The sequence below is a fragment of the Arachis ipaensis genome, chromosome B01 (genome assembly GCF_000816755.2).
Source record: "Arachis ipaensis cultivar K30076 chromosome B01, Araip1.1, whole genome shotgun sequence".
Classification (NCBI taxonomy): Eukaryota; Viridiplantae; Streptophyta; class Magnoliopsida; order Fabales; family Fabaceae; genus Arachis; species Arachis ipaensis.
Genome location: NC_029785.2, coordinates 74,831,688 through 74,853,172, shown reverse-complemented (window position 1 = coordinate 74,853,172; position 21,485 = coordinate 74,831,688).

Below are 21,485 nucleotides of genomic sequence, written 5' to 3'. Positions count from 1 at the left end.
TGACTGTTCATTTCCGCTTTGGTCCATGATGGAGAAAGGGAAGATGATGTAAAATAGAAAAAAATATTTTTATTTATTTATTTATTTATTTATTTCAAAAATAAAATAAATCAAAATAAAATAAATAAAAATGAGTAAAAGATTTTCGAAAAAATTAAGGAGAGAGAAAGTGGTTAGGAGATTTTGAAAAAGATATGGTGATTTTTGAAAAATGTTTTAAATTTTGAAATAAAAAATCTGAATTTTTAGAAATATATTTCGAAAAATTGTTTTTAAAATAGAGAGAAAAGATATTTTTAATTTTTTTTTAGGAAAGAGAAAAACAATAAAATAGCACAAGATTTAAAATTTTTAGATCTAATGCTCCTTGTTTTCGAAAAATTTGGAGAGAAAACACCAAGGAACACCAAACTTAGAATTTTTAGAAAACCAAACCAAAATTTTCGAAAATCAAGGGTAATCAACAGGAAAACACCAAACTTAAAGTTTGGCACAAAATTTAATGGAGAAAATATTATTTTTGAAAAAGATTTTAAAAAGAATGTACCAAACTGCCACGGGCATAGACTAATGCTCTAGCCAATTGGGCAGTAAATGTAACACTTGTTTTAAAGAAGGATATTTTTAACCAAGAACAATAATAAGAGACTCTAAACCAAAAAGAAAAATTTTCCTAATCTAAGCAACAAAACAATCCGTCAGTTGTTCAAACACGAACAATCCCCGGCAACGGCGCCAAAAACTTGGTGCACGAGTTATGAATCACACTTTTCACAACTCGTACCACTGACCAGCAAGTGCACTGGGTCGTCCAAGTAATACCTCACGTGAGTAAGGGTCGAATCCCACGGAGATTGTTGGTTTGAAGCAATCTATGGTTATCTTGTAAATCTTAGTCAGGAAGTCAATTATGTTTATTAGTTGAATTGCAAATAAATAATAGAGCATGGATTAAAGGTTACTTGTTATGCAGTACTGGAGAATATGTTGGAGTTTTGGAGATGCTTTGTCTTCTGAACCTCTGCTTTCCTCTGTCTTCTAATTCACGCACGCACGTCCTCCTATGGCAAGCTGTGTGTTGGTGGATCACCGTTGTCAATGGCTACCGTCCATCCTTCCAGTGAAAACTACACTCACGCGCTCTGTCACAGCACGGCTAATCACCGGTTGGTTCTCGATCCGGTTGGAATAGGATTTACTATCCTTTTGCATCTGTCACTAACGCCCAGCCTTCAGGAGTTTGAAGCTCGTCACAGTCATTCGATCATTGAATCCTACTCGGAATACCACAGACAAGGTTTAGACTTTCCGGATTCTCATGAATGCCGCCATCAGTTCTAGCTTATACCACAGAGATTCTGATTAAGGAATCTAAGAGACACTCATTCAATCGGATATAGAACGGAGGTGGTTGTCAGGCACACGTTCATGGTTTGAGGAAGGTGATGAATGTCACGGATCATCACCTTCATCACAATTAAGCGCGAATGAACATCTTAGATAGGAACAAGCGTGTTTGAATGGAAAACAGAATTACTTGCATTAATTCACCGAGACACAGCAGAGCTCCTTACCCCCAACAATGGGATTTAGAGACTCATGCCGTCAGAGAATACAAAGTTTTTTTTTTCTAAAATGTCATGAGATACAAAATAAGTCTCTAAAATTTGTTTAAATACTAAACTAGTAGCCTAGGTTTACAAAAAATGAGTAAACTATGATGGATGATGCAGAGATCCACTTCTGGGGCCCACTTGGTGTGTGCTGGGCTGAGACTTAAGTAATTCACGTGCAGAGGCCATTTGTGGAGTTGAACGCCAGTTTTTATGCCAGTTTGGGCGTTCAACTCCAGCTTTTGATCCTTTTCTGGCGCTGGACGCCAGAATTGGGCAGAGAACTGGCGTTGAACGCCAGTTTACGTCATCTATCCTTGTGCAAAGTATGAACTATTATATATTGCTGGAAAGCCCTAGATGTCTAATTTCCAACGCAATTGGAAGCATGCCATTTCGAGTTCTGTAGCTCCAAAAAATCCACTTTGAGTGCAGGGAGGTCAGAATCCAACAGCATCAGCAGTCCTTTTTCAGCCTGAATCAGATTTTTGCTCAGCTCCTTCAATTTCAGTCAGAAAAGTACCTGAAATTATAGAAAAACACACAACTCATAGTAAAGTCCAGAAATATGAATTTTTTCCTAAAACTAATGAAAATAGACTAAAAACTAACTAAAACATACTCAAAACTATATGAAATTAACCCCAAAAAGCGTATAAAATATCCGCTCATCAGTTATCATCTTGGAAAGGCAAACGTGATAGCAGATGCATTAAGTCGGAAGTCATTAACGATCGCTTGGATGAGAATCGAGGAGGAGGAGTTAGTGGGTAAGTTTGTGGATCTTAAGTTGGGTATTGGTGAAGTTGCCGGAAGGGCTTGCTTGAATCAGTTACAGATCTCAAGTGACTTTAAATCCGAACTCATAAAGGCTCATCAAAATGATGACGTGTTACCTAAGGTGTTGCCAGCTATCGAGCAAGGGAAGTAGTGGAGAGTGTCATGGGATCAAGATGGATTGTGGAGATTCAAGGGTAGGATCATTGTGCCGGATGTTGGGACTTTAAGGCAAGATATATTGAGAGAAGCGCACAACAGTGGGTTTTTGATTCACCCAGGGAGTACTAAGATGTATCATGATTTGAAGGCTATGTTTTGGTGGCCTGGTATGAAGAAAAATGTGGCGGAATATGTCTCAAAGTGCCTGACTTGTCAGAAAGTGAAGATAGAGCATCAGAAACCGTCGGGGATGTTACAGTCACTTGAGATTCCTCAGTGTAAGTGGGAAGGAATCGCGATGGATTTTGTGACCGGTTTACCGAGGATTAGGTCGGGATTTGATGCGATTTGGGTGATCATGGATCGCTTAACCAAATCCGCTCATTTTCTGCCTATTCGAGTGAACTGTTCTATGGAGGAGTTAGCAAGGTTGTACATAAAAGAGATAGTAAGGTTGCACGGTGTGCCATCAAGCATAGTGTCGGACCATGATCCCCGATTCACATCAAGGTTTTGGGGAGCTTTTCAAAAAGCTTTCGGTACGAAACTATGTCTCAGTACTGCATATAATCCGCAAACTGACGGGAAATCGGAAAGAACTATCCAGACATTGGAGGATATGCTAAGGGCTTGTGTTTTGGATCAACAGGGAAGTTGGGATCATCACACGCCATTGGTGGAGTTTGCATACAACAATAGCTTTCATGCAAGCATTGGGATGGCTCCGTATGAGGCCTTGTATGGACAAAAGTGCCAATCTCCACTCTGTTGGTGTGAATCTGGTGAAGTGAGCATTTTGGGTCCTGCTTTGGTAGCCGAGACTACTGAGAAGATTAAGAAGATTCGGGAGAGAATTCTAACTGCTCAGAGTCGACAGAAAAGCTATGTGGACCAGAGAAGGAAACTCTTAGAGTTTGAAGTGGGAGAACATGTATTTCTCAGAGTTACACCAACAACTTGAATTGGAAGAGCGATCGAAACCAAGAAATTGAATCCGAGGTATATAGGACCGTTTGAGATTCTAAGGCGATTCCGGCCGGTGGCGTATCAAGTAGCTTTGCCACCTCATCTGTCTAACTTGCATGACGTATTCCACGTGTCACAGCTTCGTAAGTACACGTCGGATGCGGCTCATGTGTTAGAGCCTGAGTTTGTCGAGTTGAAGGAGAACTTGACTTTCCATGTGACACCAGTGAGAATCGACGACATTAGTGTGAAGAAGCTGCGAGGAAAGGAAGTTCAGTTGGTTAAAGTAGCTTGGGAGCGAGTAGGAGTTGAAGAACATACTTGGGAATTGGAATCTGAGATGCGAAAGGATTATCCCGAGCTATTCTCAGGTAATTCAAATTTTGAAGGCGAAATTTCTTATTTGGTGGGGAGAATGTAAGACCCGAGCTTAATTAACCGTTTAATTAAGTAATTAATATTGCCCAAAGTAGGTTCCGAAATATTAGAGTGAGAATTTGAGGATTTAAATGTGATTTTTGGATACAGTAGGTCTTTTGAGACAGAAAATGTACTTTCTATGAAAAACTGCGAACTGGCAGTCGAACCGGTTCAAGTCTTCCCGGTGCTGTGCGAGGACAACTGGAATCAGTCAAAAACCATAGAAAAACATTAGAAATGGAAAACCGGATGTTAAATTTTAAGGTTTGGGCTGAACGGGCTAAAAACGCTAACAGATTGGACCGGGCCCATGTTGGGCTCAAGCCCAACATATAAAGGTTAATGAACCAATTTCAACACAATATACTAACAAACACACCCACACAGCTGAGAAGAGAAGGAAGAAGAAACCCTCCATTAACACTATTCACCCTCTTCTTCTCAAGCTCATATCTTGAGCTATAGAGCTCCGATCGCTGCACCGTTTGCGGCCACGCATTTCTTGTGAAGAGCTCTACAAAACGCACCCAAGAAATTGGTAAGGAAAGCTCGAATACCTTTCAGTTCTTCTCCTCAAAATTTCAAGTTTTTAGGGCTTTGGATTAAGTGACTTTTTGTGATTTTGAATGTTTAGGTTCACTCTAATCCTTGCTTAGCATTGGTTTTATGCTTTCAAAGCTATTGGGAAAGGTAAGAGGTATTGAACCCTTGTGAGATTATGTTTATATTGAGCCCTAGGTTGAATTATTGTGAATTATGTATGTTATAGCTTGAAGTTGTGATTATTGAAACTTGTTGGAGCTTATTGGTGATTTTTGTGGCTTGGATTGTGTTGGAAAGCCTAGTTTATGCTAAAATTTGGGTTAAGAGCATATTGGAAATCGGCCAAGGTATAGTTTCGGTTTTCTCTATGTAGTATATAATATTCATGAACACTTAGGCTAGTGACTTATAGGATAGGGTTGAATTGATATGGTTGTTGATGTTGTGAATGTTGTTAAATAATGATGTTGGGATGTGATGTATGATGAACTTGTATGAGTGTGCATTTTTTATCATTAATATGGAGCATGAATAAGTTTAATGATGAAGATTGATATTGATGAAATGAGAATTTGTGAATGTGTTGGTGGAAAATTATTTGATATGTTGTATATGTGATAATTAAAGTTAAAAATGATGAAGTATGATGGCAAATGTGATAGAAATGGTAAATTATGACCTAAGAGGGAAGATGGTGTTGAAAATAGGAGTTTGGTTTTGCCTTGGTTGGATATGGTTTGAGGATTTTGAAAAATTTGGTAGATTGTGATATTTGGTAAAAGTTGGATTTTGGTGAACTTTGTCTGATCATAACTTTTGCCTCGGTTTTCAAAATTGGTTTAAAACTGTATGAAATTAAAGCCTATTGAAAACTCTTTGAAACGATATAAAGTTTGTAAAATTTGGAATTTTGAAGAGGAAGTTATGATCAAACAAAGATTGGTGTTAAAATCTGAAATTATGCAAAGTTGCAGAATTTTGTGATTTCTGGTATGTGCGCACGCACAGCTTGTGCGCGCACATATCTAAGGAGGAATTGCAACCTATGTGTACGCACAGCCCTGTGCGCACGCACATGTTGGGAAGGTCAGTCTGTTGGGGTCGCTAGCACAGCTTGTGCGAGTGAACAGACTTGTAAATTTTTGTACCTGTGCGTACGTGATAAACCCCAATTTTGTGGTTTATCTTGTGCTTAATTTGGGGGATTTTATCACCTTTTCCCACATTTATTCAATGAAATAGCATGGTTTTGCAATTCTCCCTTGATTTGTGCTTAAATGTGAAAACATGCTTTTTAGGCCTTAAAATAGCTAAATTTAACTCACTTTAATTCCATTCAATGCCTTGATATGTTTGTTGAGTGATTTCAGGTTCATAAGGCAAGTATTGGATGGAAGAAGTGAGGAGAAAAGCATGCAAAATGGGAGAACTCATGAAGAAATGAAGGAACCGCAAAGTTGTCAAGCCTGACCTCTTCGCACTCAATCGACCATAACTTGAGCTACAAAGGTCCAAATGAGGCGTTTCTAGTTGCGTTGGAAAGCTAACATCCGGGGCTTCAAAATAATATAAAATTTTCCATAGTTTTCTGATGTTTAGGGATGCGTATGTACACATGACGTGCACACGCCGATGGGTCAGCATGGGTCCATTTTGGGCAACTCGTTGGGGGCAATTTGCAGCTCATTTTGGACCCAATCCAACTCATTTCTGATGCTATTGAACCCAAGGATTGAGGGGGAAATGAACCAAGTAGTCATAGTTTAGGTTTTATCATGTTGTAGGTAGAATTCTAGAGAGAGAAGCTCTCCCTTCTCTTTAGAATTTAGGGTAGTTTAGGTTTAATTTTCTTATATCCACTTTCAATTCTTGTTTTGATTTAGTTTTCCCTTGTTAATTCCTTGATATTACACCTTTTTTCTTCTAGTTCTTGTTGTTAATTTTCTTTTCATATCACTTTTATGTTCATACACTCTTGTTGGGTTTCTATTTTTCTTTCAATGCAACTTTATGTTTCCATGTTTCTTTTATGTTAATCTTGATTGTTATTGTTGATTTCTTGTTTATGTTGGTTATGGATTTTCTTTAATTCTTGTATTTTATGATGTTTACTTTTCTTGCATACTAGGTATTTGATAAAATGTTTCTTCTAGTTTTTGAGTAATTTTCTTGACTCTTGGCCTAGGCTAAGGGAATTGGGTGACCTTGAGTCATTGGGTCTCATTGAATTGGTGATTTGAGAACCTTTGGTGATCAATTTGATACCCATTGATACTAGCCTACTACTAATCTAATTAGTAGATAGGTTGAGACTTATGGATTGATGTTGATCAAGCCTATTTGATATACTGCAAGTATAGAAGTAGAATTAATGAGCTTGGTTCCTCATAATTGTCAATATTTGGTTTGTAGACAAGGATGGTGATCTCAATTACCTAAGTCTAGCCAAGAGTTCTTTCTATTTCTTTTATTAGTTCTTGTTATTTTACTTTCTTGCTTTTATATTTTCTTGTCAATTATCAAAATCAAACCCCCTTGCATTTTCATAGCCAATAATTGAGCACTTCATTGTAATTCCTTGTGAGACGACCCGAAGTTTAAATACTTCGGTTAATTCTTATTTGGGGTTTGTACTTGTGACAAAACCAAATTTAATTTGATTTGAGGATTGACTATTAGTTTGGACTATACTAACAACAAAATTATTTTGTGGAATTCCGAACCAGTATAAATCCTTGTATCAATACACACACCCCTGTGCGTACGCACACTTTTCAAAATCTTTCTGGGCGTGCGCACGCACACGCCTCTGCGGACACACATGCCCTGTTCCTCAATTTTAAACTTTGTTTTCAACTATTTCACCTTCCCAATAAAATTGTAAGCTTCTATAACACCATTTTAAGACTTTTGGGCTTGATTTTGAGCATGAAAACATGGGTAATAACCTAAGGGTTTAGTTGATGATTTTTATGAAAAAAATTAGAAAATGGAGGATTAGGTTTCAGGTGTACTGAGGATGATTTGAGGGTATGTGAAGGATAATTGGTATATGAGAAGAGAACTGATGAACTGTTAAGTTCGGAACTGAAATGTTAAATGACAGTGGTTGAGATGAGTCGAAGACTCTGAATGAGATTATGGATCCATGTATACTGAAAATATTTTCTGAAAACCACTGAAGTACTGAATTGTACTGAGATTATGAGACGCTATTGGCCCGGAAAGGATGGTGGTTAATCCCGCCTATCGAGGTAGCGGCGGTGGCGTAAGGACAGTGGTTAATCCCGCTTACGTTGAGATGTGAGGTCTGAGGCAAGAGTATCCTGCTCGCATTTCTTCGGATCAATAGAGCATGCAGGCGCAAAACCCTGGACAGTGATCCGAGCACTATATCTCGGGGGTTCCCATTGATGATTCCGAAGGACAACATCTCCATGGAGATGTGTCGGGTTGGCTGTTGAACCGATAATGTGATATCACAGCCAATAGAGTAGGCATTCATCATATGCATTTTCTATCTGTTTGTCTGCTTTGTCGACTTGTAATTGTATGCCTATTTGTATAACATGCCTAATTGCTACTTGAGTTACTTACCTTATATTCTTCTACTTGTGATTTACTTGCATTGTATATAACTGTGATTTCTACTGTGATTAAGGAGGTTCGGAAGGCGGTGGCGATGGGATCGCATGGAGGGTAGGTTGGTAGAGGCTATGGGACAGCGATGTTTGACTAGAATAAAAATCTCTTAAGATAGAATACCCTGTTTAATTATGTTAAGATTTATATACATATGCTTTATTGTTTTTGTGTGCCTTAAGAATGAATTTTGTGATGGATATGAAGTCTAGGATTGCCTTTAGTGTCCCGGAGTCTTATATCCTACATCACTGGGCACTGTTACCATACTGAAAGCCTCCGGTTCTCATACCATATTTCTGTTGTATTTTTTAGATGCAGGTCGCAACCCACCTCGGTGAGTTGCTTGGATGGTGACATAAGCGGAGGATCTTGGAATGTTTTGAAGTCTTTTTTATTTATTTTTGTTATACATCTCTCACTTTTGTATATGTTTTAGCCTAGAGGCATGTATTGAGAGAACAAAACTTGTATAAGCTGTTTTTACTGTCTGGTTTCATGTATAGTTTGTATATGGCTAGCTGGCTTAAACTCCACGAGCCGTGGGTATATTCTTATGATATTATACTATTATATTTGACATATATTATCTATATCTTGTGCTTTAAGTTAGTAGCTTCGATAGTACGTTTGTACTTTTAAATCCTGTTTTTGAGCTATATCCTTCATCGGGCTTCTAGATTATATTATTTCCTCTATATATTATATGTATGAGCTTAGAATTGTCGTAACCTTTGATTAACTTTTGCTTTACGATGCGAGATAAAGTTTAGGCTAATTAGGGTGTTACAGTAACCCCATTTTCCTTTCAATATTTCTCTATCTTGAATTTTTACTTTGGTTTTTTCGTTCGTGCTTGCTTGAAGGCTTCTAGAACGTTCGTGTATTGCCGTCACGTGCATTCCTTCATTGGTTCTTCCATCAAGGTTGGTCTTGCCTCTCTTGTTTTATTTTCTACACCTCTGTTTTTTGCTTAATGATGTGCTTCTAGTACTATCGTTCTTGATGTTTGTGTGAAAAATGGTTTCTTGTTGGTAGTTATCAATGTTCTTTTGAAATTGTATCTTCATTGTTGTTCTGTAATTCTACGTTCTTTTTCTTTCTTTGAAAATTATTTCTTTGCTATGAATTTGTGTATTGAATGTGGGGCTTTGCTCTGTGCCCCAAATGATGCCATTTTTCCTAAAATGGCACTATTTCAAGCTCTAATAATGTGGTTTGATTGCTAGGTTCGCAAGAGGTTTTAAGAACTATGATGTGTTGTTGAAGATGATCCGACCTCTTGCGGACTTGTCTGAATGTTTACGTTTATTTTTATGTTGTTGTACCTAGATTTCTGACTTATAGTGATGATTTTCTTTTGCTGTATTGTAGGTTGATGCATTTGCATCATTAGTAGTTTTTCTTTTTGAAATTCATTCATATTTCAATAGTTTTTTCTTTTTTTTAGAAATAAATGCATAGATTAGTAAAGAACATGTTTAATGCATTGAATAATGTGTTTCAGGAGATTTTGGAGAGGAACCAAGCAAAACAAGACCTAAGAAGAACAAAAAGAGCAAAGGACACACTTTCAAGTAGAATACACTTTGGACAAGGATACACTTTGATAGGGCACACTTTTAAAAGCCAAAGAATGAAGAAAGGGATCCTGGATGCTTTGCTGTTCAACGCAGGAGAAGTCACATGCAACGGCGGACGTGCCTACGCATGAATGATGCGTACGCACAAAAGTTGCAGCAAGTGGGAAACATGCGTATGCACATTCTTCAAGCATACGCATGTGAAACAGAATTCTTATATATGTTGTGCGTACGCATCACTTCACGCGTACGCATAACTAGTGCTATCTTCAGGACCATGCATACACACAAATTTAATTTGGCGTCCCATGCCAAGACCTGTCGTGCCACGCCTGTGCTCCACACATTTGCATTTGGGCCAAATATTATTGAAGGAACCTTGGCGTCCCACGCCATAGTCCCAGCGTCCCACGCCTGTGCTCAATACTTCACAATTGGGCCAAATTTGATTAAAGAAGCTTTGGCATCCCACTTCTGAGTCCGAGTGCCCCATGCCAAAGTGTTTTTGGCCTATTGATGTTGCCTTGGCATCCCACGCCAACTCCTTAGTGTGCCCGCCTGTTACTTGTATGTAAGTGACTTTGGACACTCAAGGAATGGCCTTGGCGTCCCAAGTTAAGCTCTTCAGTGTCCCACACCTCAGCATTATACTATGACATTTGGGCCAAAGATTATTGAGGTTATATTTCTATCCTACGCCATACTTTGGGCATCCCACGCCTGGCACGTTACACATTCAATTTGGGCCAACTTAGGTGTTACCATGGCACGAAAACTTGAGAGCTTTCCATGTTATTCTCCACAAGATCAACCCTTTCACTTGGGAGTTTAATTAACCATCCAAATTGGTGGAATTATGGGGTAAATTCACTTTGTTAATACTCATGAGCTGTGTGACTTGGAATCGAAGGGAATTTGAAATTGAATCTTAAGGCAAAGCAAGAAGGTATAAAAGGGAGAAAGAGAGAGATCATCAGGGACTTTTTTTTTGTTACCATTTTTCACTTTTGAACATTTGGAATTCTGTAATTCTAGAGCAATGAATCACTAATTCCTTCTCATTGAGGGGAAGAGCTCTGTTAATCTCTGATGGAATGAATTCATTGATTCCCTATCTTTGATCTATGTATTGTTGTTTCTAAGAGAGGATTTTCGTTCTTATTTTGAATGATTTAAATTTACTGAGAGGTTGTTTGAATCTGGGTTGAATTTCATGATCAACTGAGAGGTTGATTCATAGGAATTAAGCTTGAAGATCCTCTCTCCCAATTCTTCTAATCTTGCATTTAGATTTGATATTAAAGAGCTGAGTTAATGAAATTGATGCGTGATGAAGATGAATGTGATGATGAGTAATGATTGATTATGATGATGAATAATGATGATGAATGAGATTAATTGAGATTGAATATGAATTGAGAAGAGACTGAAGAGGAGATTGATAATGAAATGATAATGGGATTGATGTTGAACATGATTTCGATTGTGATATACCTGTCTGGGTAGATGCAGTGGCATTGATCCACTTGCTCTGGATTTGGTTTGAGTCTCCCGGGGTAGATGTAGTGGTTTGCCCCCACTTTCTCCCGGCCGAGAATGATATGAGATTTGAGAAATTATATGAGTTTTGGATTTTTCTGGATAGATACAGTGGGTCAGCTCCACTTGCTCGAGGTTGAGATCTAAGATTTTGTTGGCCCTTCAACGCAAGTTGTGACCGGGCACTTAAACTCTTTGGATTTTTCCAATGAGATGAAATTGATTAAATGATAAATGAGTATACATATGCATAGACTCTTGGGGATGAGCACTTAAGGACTGTCCAGGGTTCGCCACCGGACATGTCGGGTTGGCTTGATAACCGACAAATGAGACTCATCGACCATATGGCAGGCATACATCATTTGCATATGTTTGATTTGTTTGGGTTTGCCTAATTGTATTAGTTTTCCTAATTGAATATGATACATGACTAAATGCTACTTGCTTTACTTGAACCTACTTGTGTATTTTTTTGTTTGAATTGCTTGTGTTTGTAGAACCGAGATGTCCCTCATGCTGGTGTTGGTTGACGCTAAGGGCTGGTGCTGGTTCTGTTTTTTGTTGAAGAGTTGAGAGAGACTGAGGATTGTTGACTTAGAATTCTCTTATGATAGTTGCCAAGTTATAGATTAGAGATGACTTAAGATGGATATAATGATGTGTGGAGAATTAAGAATGCTTAGTAAGTTCGTGTTACCTTATACAGTATGTGGCACTTTTACTATACTGGAAACCCATGGGCCAGAGAATTCTCATTCTGTATATATCTTTTGTTTTCAGATGCAGGTCCAGGTGCTCAACAGCGAGCTGTGATACATCTGAGAGATGGCGAAGATCATTGGGCTCTGTTTATATTTTGTTTAGATTCTCTCCGCACTTATTTTGCAAAACTTATGTGTATGTATCTATTCATTTTGAGAACTTACCTGTAGAGGCATTTATATATATTTTGGGAGAGATAGGAAAGATACTGTTGTCAAACATAATTTTAATTCTATACCCTACCCGGCCTAAACTTCGCAGGTTGCAACTAGTGACTATTTACTTATGTCAAATATTTATATCCTACCTTTATCTTACTCTAACTTAATGTTTTATTTCTTATTGCTTTTCGATCACGCTTTATCCTTCTTTTATTGATACATGAGTGTTCCCAATTTGCAATTTTATTTTACTCGTTTTCAGGTTTCTCGTTTAATACTTTCTTTCAACTTATATACATGTATTAGAAATCTACCTTGAGATTCGTACCATCTTATTATCATTGACTTATGACTCGAGCATAAGGATTTGAATATTAGGATGTTACAATGTGACTGGGTACTTTAACTCTCCGGATTCTCCCATAGGCATGCGCGCGCGCGCGCGCGCACACACACACACATATATTTGAGCTTGGGATTTTTCCATGGATATTTTTGAGCTTGGGGATGCGTGCACATGGGGACTTTCCATGGTTAGCTACCAGACATGTCGGATTTGGCTATATAACTGACAGAGGGACTTTACATCATATGCATTTGTATGTTTTGTTTGAGTGTGCATTTGTTTTGGTTTGCCTAACTACTTAGCCATGTTTATCTGCTACTTGCTTACTTGCTTACTTGCTATATTTGTACGCTATCTGTGCTTTCTTTGTTTGACTTGTATGTGTATGTATCTGAGAGACCCTCTCTTGATGGAGGTGTATTGAGGGTTGTTCCATCCGGTGGTTAGGAGGTTTGAAAGAAATAGAAGGTGCAGAGTTAGATTAAACCTAGAATCCCTTAGATAAATTACAGAATTTCTGGTTTAGTATAATCTTTAAGATAAAATCTAAGTGTTGGAGTTCTAGAAATGCCTCTGACTTTTCTAGGACCTTATATATTATTTATGCAGGTACCTTTACTTATATATATATATATTATTTTTCAGATGCAAGTCGAGAAGCACCTCATTCAGCGTCTGGAGACCATGCAAGCAAAGAACTATCTTTTGGGCCTTTACTTTTTGTGTATATTGTATATATGTATTTTTTTTCTCCTCTATATATAACTTGTATTTTGTCCCTCCTAGAGGTTGACTTGGAGAAACAGGTGTATTTATCTTGTCTTTTAGGATGCTTTTGGGTTATAAATATATGTATATGTATACTCTAGCTGGCCTTAGCTTCGCAGGTTGAGTCTGGAACTTGATATTTTGTATCCTTTTGAACTCTGATCTGTATATATGTTATCATTTCCGTTCGATCTTGTTTATCCGTTTTACGGTTATCTGAACGAGTGTGATGCATTTTCTGTAACGATTTTGTCTAACTTCTTTTTAAAAGCTTCTAGTTATAATTTCTCTCAATTATATCTATATACCTATTTTATTTTAAAAGTTGTAATACCTCGCCACTTTTACTTTATAACTTAAACGTAAACCTCTCTGTAATAAGATGTTACACTTAATATTCTTGAGAATGGATTATTGAAAAAAAAAAGTTTATTATATTTCAACAATCAAACACACACACACACTATATATATATATATTAAGTTTAAACATTTAAACTTAAAAATTATAATATTATCCTGTATATGTTATTATACTTGATTTTTTATAAAAAAAATATAAATAATATATAAATATAATTATTTGTGCTGAGATATCAAAAGTCAATCAAATAAAATAATTCTAAAAACGTATTTCCTTCACAATAATAAACAAACATATATACACGCTCATATTTCCACATAATTATCTTTTCTCTTTTTTGTCACTCTTCATCTTCTTACTTTTTTTTTACTCTTTTCTTTTGTCTGTGCTTTTTCTTTTCTCCCATGTCATTGTTTTTTATTGTTATAATATTAATTATCATTTATCAGTTAAGATTTTTTTCTGTCAAAGATCTTTTTTTAAGTTTAATTTTTATTTACGTTGTGATATTATTTCTACTTATTCAAACATAAGATTTTATCATTGTTTTTCTTTATTGAAAGAGTTTTTAATGAGTACTAAGCTTGATCTGTTGTAAAGTCTGGTCTGACCTGAAACTTGTCAATAAATTTAATTTTTTAATAAATAAATAAATAATATCAATATACAATGTTAAATTTAAGGTATAATTTAATTTTCAAAATTATAAAATATAAAATAACAATTTCAAGGATAATATTGATAAAAAATTTAGACATTATAAAAAATTATCGATAAATAACTATCATTAATTAAAAAATGTATATGAATATATTTTTATTTGGCTACTTCCAAAATATGTAACATATCAAAATAAAAGAATCCATCAATATCCAGAATTATAATAAACAAACTAAATATAACATCAAATAAAAGCTAATAACTACTTAAATAAAAACAAAATAAAGGGAATGTTGGATAATTAATGAATTAATCCTCCAAACTTAAAAGTGATTTCATCTTCTTGTTCCAACACCTTGAAAAAAAATTCACACATACATATTTTATTAGATTTTTGAACAATGTAAATATAATAAACACTTTTTTATTAGTACAAAAGAAAATATTCAAAAAAAAATATATGGTTATAATTTTAGTATAAGTTATATGATACCTTATTCATATATTAAGAAAATTCAACTTTGTTATTCCAACTACTCACATAATATCAATACCAAATTTTTTCACATTTAAGAAGAAAAATATTTTTTATAACATGTATACTTAATTAAAAGGAGAAATATTAGAAAGTTAATTTATTTACTTTTGATTTTTTCTTCAAACCATACTTATTGCGAAGCCAATTTCCTTCACAAATGAGAGCTTCAATGGTCTTTTGATTTAATCAAGAACGATATTCATCAATAGCTCTTCCTCTAGCACTAAATGAAGATACTGAAGCTACCGTTGAGACAAAAATTGCTAATATGTCTGCTGCCATTTAAATAAAATCTTGAATTTTAAACTATTATTTTTTCACCACTCCAAAGTACTAAAAGACTTAGAATTGCCTTTAAAAATGTAAGCACTTTCATTAAGATAAACCTCGAATTCTGATTTTGTTGGATGACTAATTTTTTTTTTCAAACCATATTCAGCATTTCATTAATTTCACTTATTTCAGAACTAACCACATTAGAAGAAGAAGCAAATGCACAATTTGTGTTAACTCCATCACTTATTATTGTCTTATCATGATATTTTTTTAGCATATTTATCATATATTTATTGCAATATATTCTTCACTTTATCAATATTTTCAGTAGGCAAAAGCTCAAATATGTAAATTAAAAAAATAGAATTTAATAACATGTAATTTGTACCTAACAAGGTTCGGAAAACCAGACCGGTCATCAAACCGCTCTAGTTACTGGTTCACTGGTTTACTGGTCCAACTGGTCTAACCAGTGGTTCAACCGAAAAAACCGTTTTAAAATAAAATAATAAATAAATTATAAATAAATATCCTAAAATATAATTATAGTATAATATAAATATTAAAATAGTTTTCAAATTTAAAAAACTATATTAAATGTCATCAATCAAATTCATATAATGTTGTTAATATACAAACTCAAGTTAAATAGTATACAGAAATTTCAAATATTAAATGTCAACATAAAGATTTATCAATCATCAAAACCTCAAGATGTTCTTGTGAGTTTCTATTTTTTTTTTTTGGGATAATTATTTAAACATATTATGTAATTATCATTGTGATTTCAACTATTGTGCTAAAGAAACCTTCAAGTAACAAGGATATGTTGATGGTGGTGGTGTCTTCTAAGGCATCAATGTCTCCTCATCCATCCCCTCCAATTTCTTCAGCTAAAGCCATAACAAAAGGAATGGTACCAAAAAATGAGGTAGTTAATGGGTAATCAAATGAGGTAGTTAATGGATAATCAAATTAGAAAACAAAGCCAGCAATTACAAAATAATAAACAAAGCCAGCAATTACAAAACACAATGAAAAACAGATATGAAATTAAAAACAGCCCACAACACAATGAAAAATAACAAGTTAGGAGCCATCATAAATAGGAATCATAAACAAAACTCAACTCCACTTGAATTGTTAATTTAACCTTGGTCTTATGGAATCATAAATAGGAATACATTACATTGCTCTTTCTTCTAAAATTCAAGCAACAACACATGATTTCACAATTTAAAATCTTATTCACCAGCTTCTCTTCTAATTCATCTGGAATATGCGCAATGCACTTTATAGTATCCAAATATCCAAATACAACAACTCAATAATCTCAAGTTCTCAACTCTCAGGATAGCAATAGGTATAAAACCAAAAAAAAATTAACAACGAAAGACAGAAGTAGAACCATAACAAAATCAAACAAAATCAGTCAATCACTGTAAAAACTAAAATTCAAAATAGAAATTAAAGACAATAGAACTATAAATTATCAATCCTAAACCACAGACAACAATAATTGAAGAAGAAAAATAAAAATCAGTAAATCACAAATTCAAAATTATTAATTAACAATATTCAACCATTATTCAACCTATTATTCAACCTAGGAATTCATAGATTAATTAACAATTATTCAACCAATAAGGCCATAACAAGTTCAGAGATTATTCAACCATTATTGTTAAAAAAATAGTAAAATACCTAGAAGAATAGAGCTGGCGACGGAGACATGAACAGAACTGGCGACGGAGGCAGGAACAGAGCTTGCGACGAAGGAACAGAGCTACGCAACGGAGGAACAGAGCTACGCGACGGAGACAGGAGGCAAGTTCGACGACTGTGCTTCCACTATTGAGAGTCTGAGACGTTAGCTAAGTGAGGGACCGACTGAGCTTCGAAGCTCCAACCGGCGACAGCGTCAGGAGCAGTCCGACGGCTGAACGAAAGGGAGGGATTGAGCTCGCCGGTGTTGAGAGGAACGGCCAGCTCGAGGATGATGGGAGGGACGAGAGAGGGAGTGTGTGCTGCGCTGTTGAAGAGTTGGAGGGAGTTAGGGTTGGTAGGTTGGGGGTGTTTCACTGAATGCTAAACGGCTACGTTTTGACGTTTTTGGGCAAAATAAGAAAACCGGTCGGGTCCCGGTTCGGTCCGACTGACCGGTTATCGGCCGGTTCAGCGGTTTAAAAATGATTTTGATTCTGGCGGTTTTTAATGTTGAACCAAACCATTAAAGTCATCGGTTCACGGTTAAACCGGTCGAACCGGCCGATCCGGTCCGATTTTCAGAACCTTGGTACCTAAGATCCAAACCACAAGCTAGAGATATTATCATATTACACTCCCCCAATATTTCTCAAATTTTTCTTTCATTGAAGTTGCCATTGCTCTCATGAAGTAATATTTATCCTCAATAGCATTGTCAATTACTAGGGGATGGCAACACCACCAAACCCGCGGGTACCCACCCTGTCCCTACCCGCTCGGGGCGGGTTCTTGGGCGGGGCGGGGCTGGGTTTAGTTAATACTCGCCCCTACCCGCCTCGGTATATATATAATATATATAATTTTAATATATAATGTGTAATATATGTAAAATAATTAGTAAAATGATTAATAATATTGTATCATATTTAAAATTTTACTTTAATTTATATTATGTATGTGATGATGGTTATATAAATTTTGAAATTTAATTTTATTAATTGAATTTTAATAATTATAGGGACGGGTACCCACGGGGATAGAGCGGGTTAGGGTTTAATTTTTTACTATCCGCGGGTAAGAACGAGGCCGGTTCTATGCGAGTTATTGTAGGGCGGGACGAGGTCGGGTAGAGCGAAAACCCGCCCTGTTGCCACCTCTATCAATTACTTGTTTCACTCTCTAAACTTTAGGAAGGTACACATTTGCAGTAGGATATTCACTTCCAAAAATGACATGAGTAGCAAGATTAAAATTTTTTAGAAGTTTGCAAATCTTCTCAACCTTCCTCCAATCCTCTTATGATGATTCTTAATTGTAGTAAGATTCTCTTTTTCTGTATATAGAAAACACAGATTTTATCTTCAAAGCCACAAATAACATGTTGTAAGTAGAAGTCTACCTTGTGGCACAATCAATCATGAGTCTTTTTTCCTTCAAATGCTTGTTCTCAACAATCTCAATAAATATTTTCAATCTTGAATTATTAAAATTGACATACTTAACACTTTCACAGACTTTGTGAATAATATCCTTAATTTTACCTAGTCTATCTAGCACCAACAAATTCAAAATGTGTGCGCAGCACCTAACATGAAACAAACTACCACCAAGTTATTATCTGAAATAATATCCTTAAGAGCCCTTAGACATGAATCATTATAGGAAGCATTATCAACAGATACAGAAATGATTTTGTTTTCAATTCTCCAAGTCTTTAAATACTTGAAAATAGCATCAACAACATCAATGCCACATCTAGGAGCAGGTACTTGGACAAAACTCAATTCTTTTTTGAAGATTCCACCCTACATCAATAAAGTGACATATGATAACCATATATTCAATAATTACATAGCTTGATCTCCACATGTCAATTGTCAAACTTATCTTCCTAACACCTTGTAACAAAGTCTTCAATTGCTTCTTCTCTATCTCATATATTGCCAAGCAATCAGTTCGAGTAGTTTTGTGAAAAACTTTATGAAATTTAGAATTAGCATATTGAAAGCTCCACATCCAAACTTCATATTCAACAATGCTAAAAAGATACTCATGAACCATAATTGCTGTAGCAATTATTTGTCTCATCTTCTCATAAGAATATCTTGCACTTGGTGTCATAAAAGGATTAGCACTTGAATTGAAAAGTCGAAATGGAATCGATGGTTGCTTTTTCTGTGCAGCAACATGCAACTTTCTTTGTAAGAAACTACTAGAATGTCTTAAAAAATATGAAGTACTAGCTCTCTTTTCAGAACACACATATTTGCAAAACTTGCAAATAATTTTTGTGCCTTCAAAACTTTCAACTTGATCAAAATTCTCCCAAATTAGTGAAGTATTCTTCCTTTTATTGTAATAATAGTTTTGTTACCACCATTTCAATCAGTAGCTTGTTATTGTTGTAGTTATTGGTGTTTATAATAGTACAACCGCATTACCTATTGTTGGGCCTGTTTGTATTGGTATTGATTGATTAATTTTTTCATTATTTAAAGAAATAAAATTGACCAGTAGAACACTAAGAGTTACAGATTTTGCCATTTTTAAAACCTATTATAATGCCTAAATAAAAATTAACAGACAACGTTAGACAACATTAACTTATAATTTTTTTTTTACTTCCATTATGTCATTGGCATAAAATAAATTCCTTTCAATGAAGAAAAAAGTTGATAAAGTTTTATATTTGAAAAAGTAGAAACAATATCACAAACATAAACAAAATATTAAACCTAAGAAAAAATCTTTGACAGAATAAAATTCTAACTAATAAATGATAATTAACATTATAATAATAAAAATAAAAATTAATAAAATAAAAAATAATGACACAAGGAGAGAAGAAGAAGCACATACCAAAGAGAAGAGTAAAAAAAAGGGAGAAAAGATGATAAAAGTGACAGAAAAGCATGTAGAGTAAAGAAGAGAAAAGAGAATTGTGTGGAATTGTGAAAATATAAATGTGTATGTGTGTTTGTTTATTAATGTTGAGGAAATAAGTTTTTAGAATTATTTTATTTGATTAACTTTTTATATTCCATCACAAATGATTAAAGATATTAAAGAAATAAAAATACACATATAATTAAAGAGATAAACGACTAAGTGCATAAAAAAATTTGAATATTATAAAAGATTCAAGTTCAAATTCTTACTATTGCACTCACCATGACATCAAGCTAAGGACATCACATCTAGAAGTTTGCAAATCTTCTCATCTTTCATCAATGTCATGTCTAGGAACAAGTACTTGGATAAAACTCAAAATTCTTTTTTGAAGATTCCACCTTGCATCAACAAAGTGACTTGTGACAACTATATATGTAATAATTTCATGGCTTGATCTTCATATGTTAGTTGTTAAACTTATCTTTCTAACACGTAACAAAGTCTTCAATTGCTTCTTATCTGCCTCATATATTGCTAAGTAATTACTTCGAGCAATTTTGCAGGAAACTTTATGAAATTTAGAATTTGCATATTCGAAGCTCCACATCTAAACTTCATCTTCAACAATGCTAAAAGGATACTCATGAACCATGATTGCTGTAGCAATTATTTGTATCATCTTCTCATGAGAATATCTTGCACCTGGTGTCATAAAAGAATTAATACTTGAATTGTTAGGTTAAAATGGAATCGATCGTTGCTTCTTTTGTGCAACAACATGCAACCTCTTTTTTAAGTAACTACTAGAATGCCTCCATAAATGTGAATTACTAGCTCCTTTTTCAGCGTAAAAAAATGCAGATTTGCAATACTTGCAAATAACTTTTGTGACTTTAGAACTTTTAACTTAATCAAAATTCTCCCAAATTGGTGAAGTCTTCGTTTGTCTTTTCTAATAACAGTTTCATTACCACCATTTCTATCGGTAGCTTGTTGACTTGTAATAGTTGTTGTAGTTTTTGGTGTTTGTAATGGTGCAATTACAGTATCTGTTGTTGGGCCTATTTGTGTTGATACTAACTGATTAATTTTTTGCTATTTAAAAAATTGAATTGGCAAGATCATTAGGAGTTACAGATTTTGTCATTTTTAAAATCTACTAGTGTATGTTCCCGTGCCCGCACGGGATAATACATAAAATTATATAATTTTTTATTAAAATTTAAATAAAAAAAATATATAGTAATTATTATTATATATTTTATAACTTAAAAATATTAAAAATAATTACTATTTATTTTAATCAATTTGAATTGGTTGAATGGTCATCTCATTTGTCTACTTAAGCAAGTATTTTGGTATTCGAATCTCGCTTTGTGTGTATAATAATCCATTAGTTAGTGACAGACCCTTAATAAATAAAGTATCAATGTGGTGGATTAGTCCTCGACTTGTCGAGTCAGGAAATTCGTAGAAAAATTGTATTTGTCTTTAAAATTGATTAATTTTTCATTAATAGCAATACTTATTGACTTTTATCTTTGTTAAAATTTACTTGGGACAATTTTATTTGTTGGTATCGTATTCATTCTTGAAATCAAAACAATATGATCAACATTGTTACTTGTTAAAACTTCACATTTTATGAAATGATTTTTAAATTTTCAAATTCATAAATTTATGTCATTACAAAAGTTATTAGATCGATTAATATTTCTTGGTAACATGGTGTACCGAAACACCATCGTTGAGTATTAGTTAGTG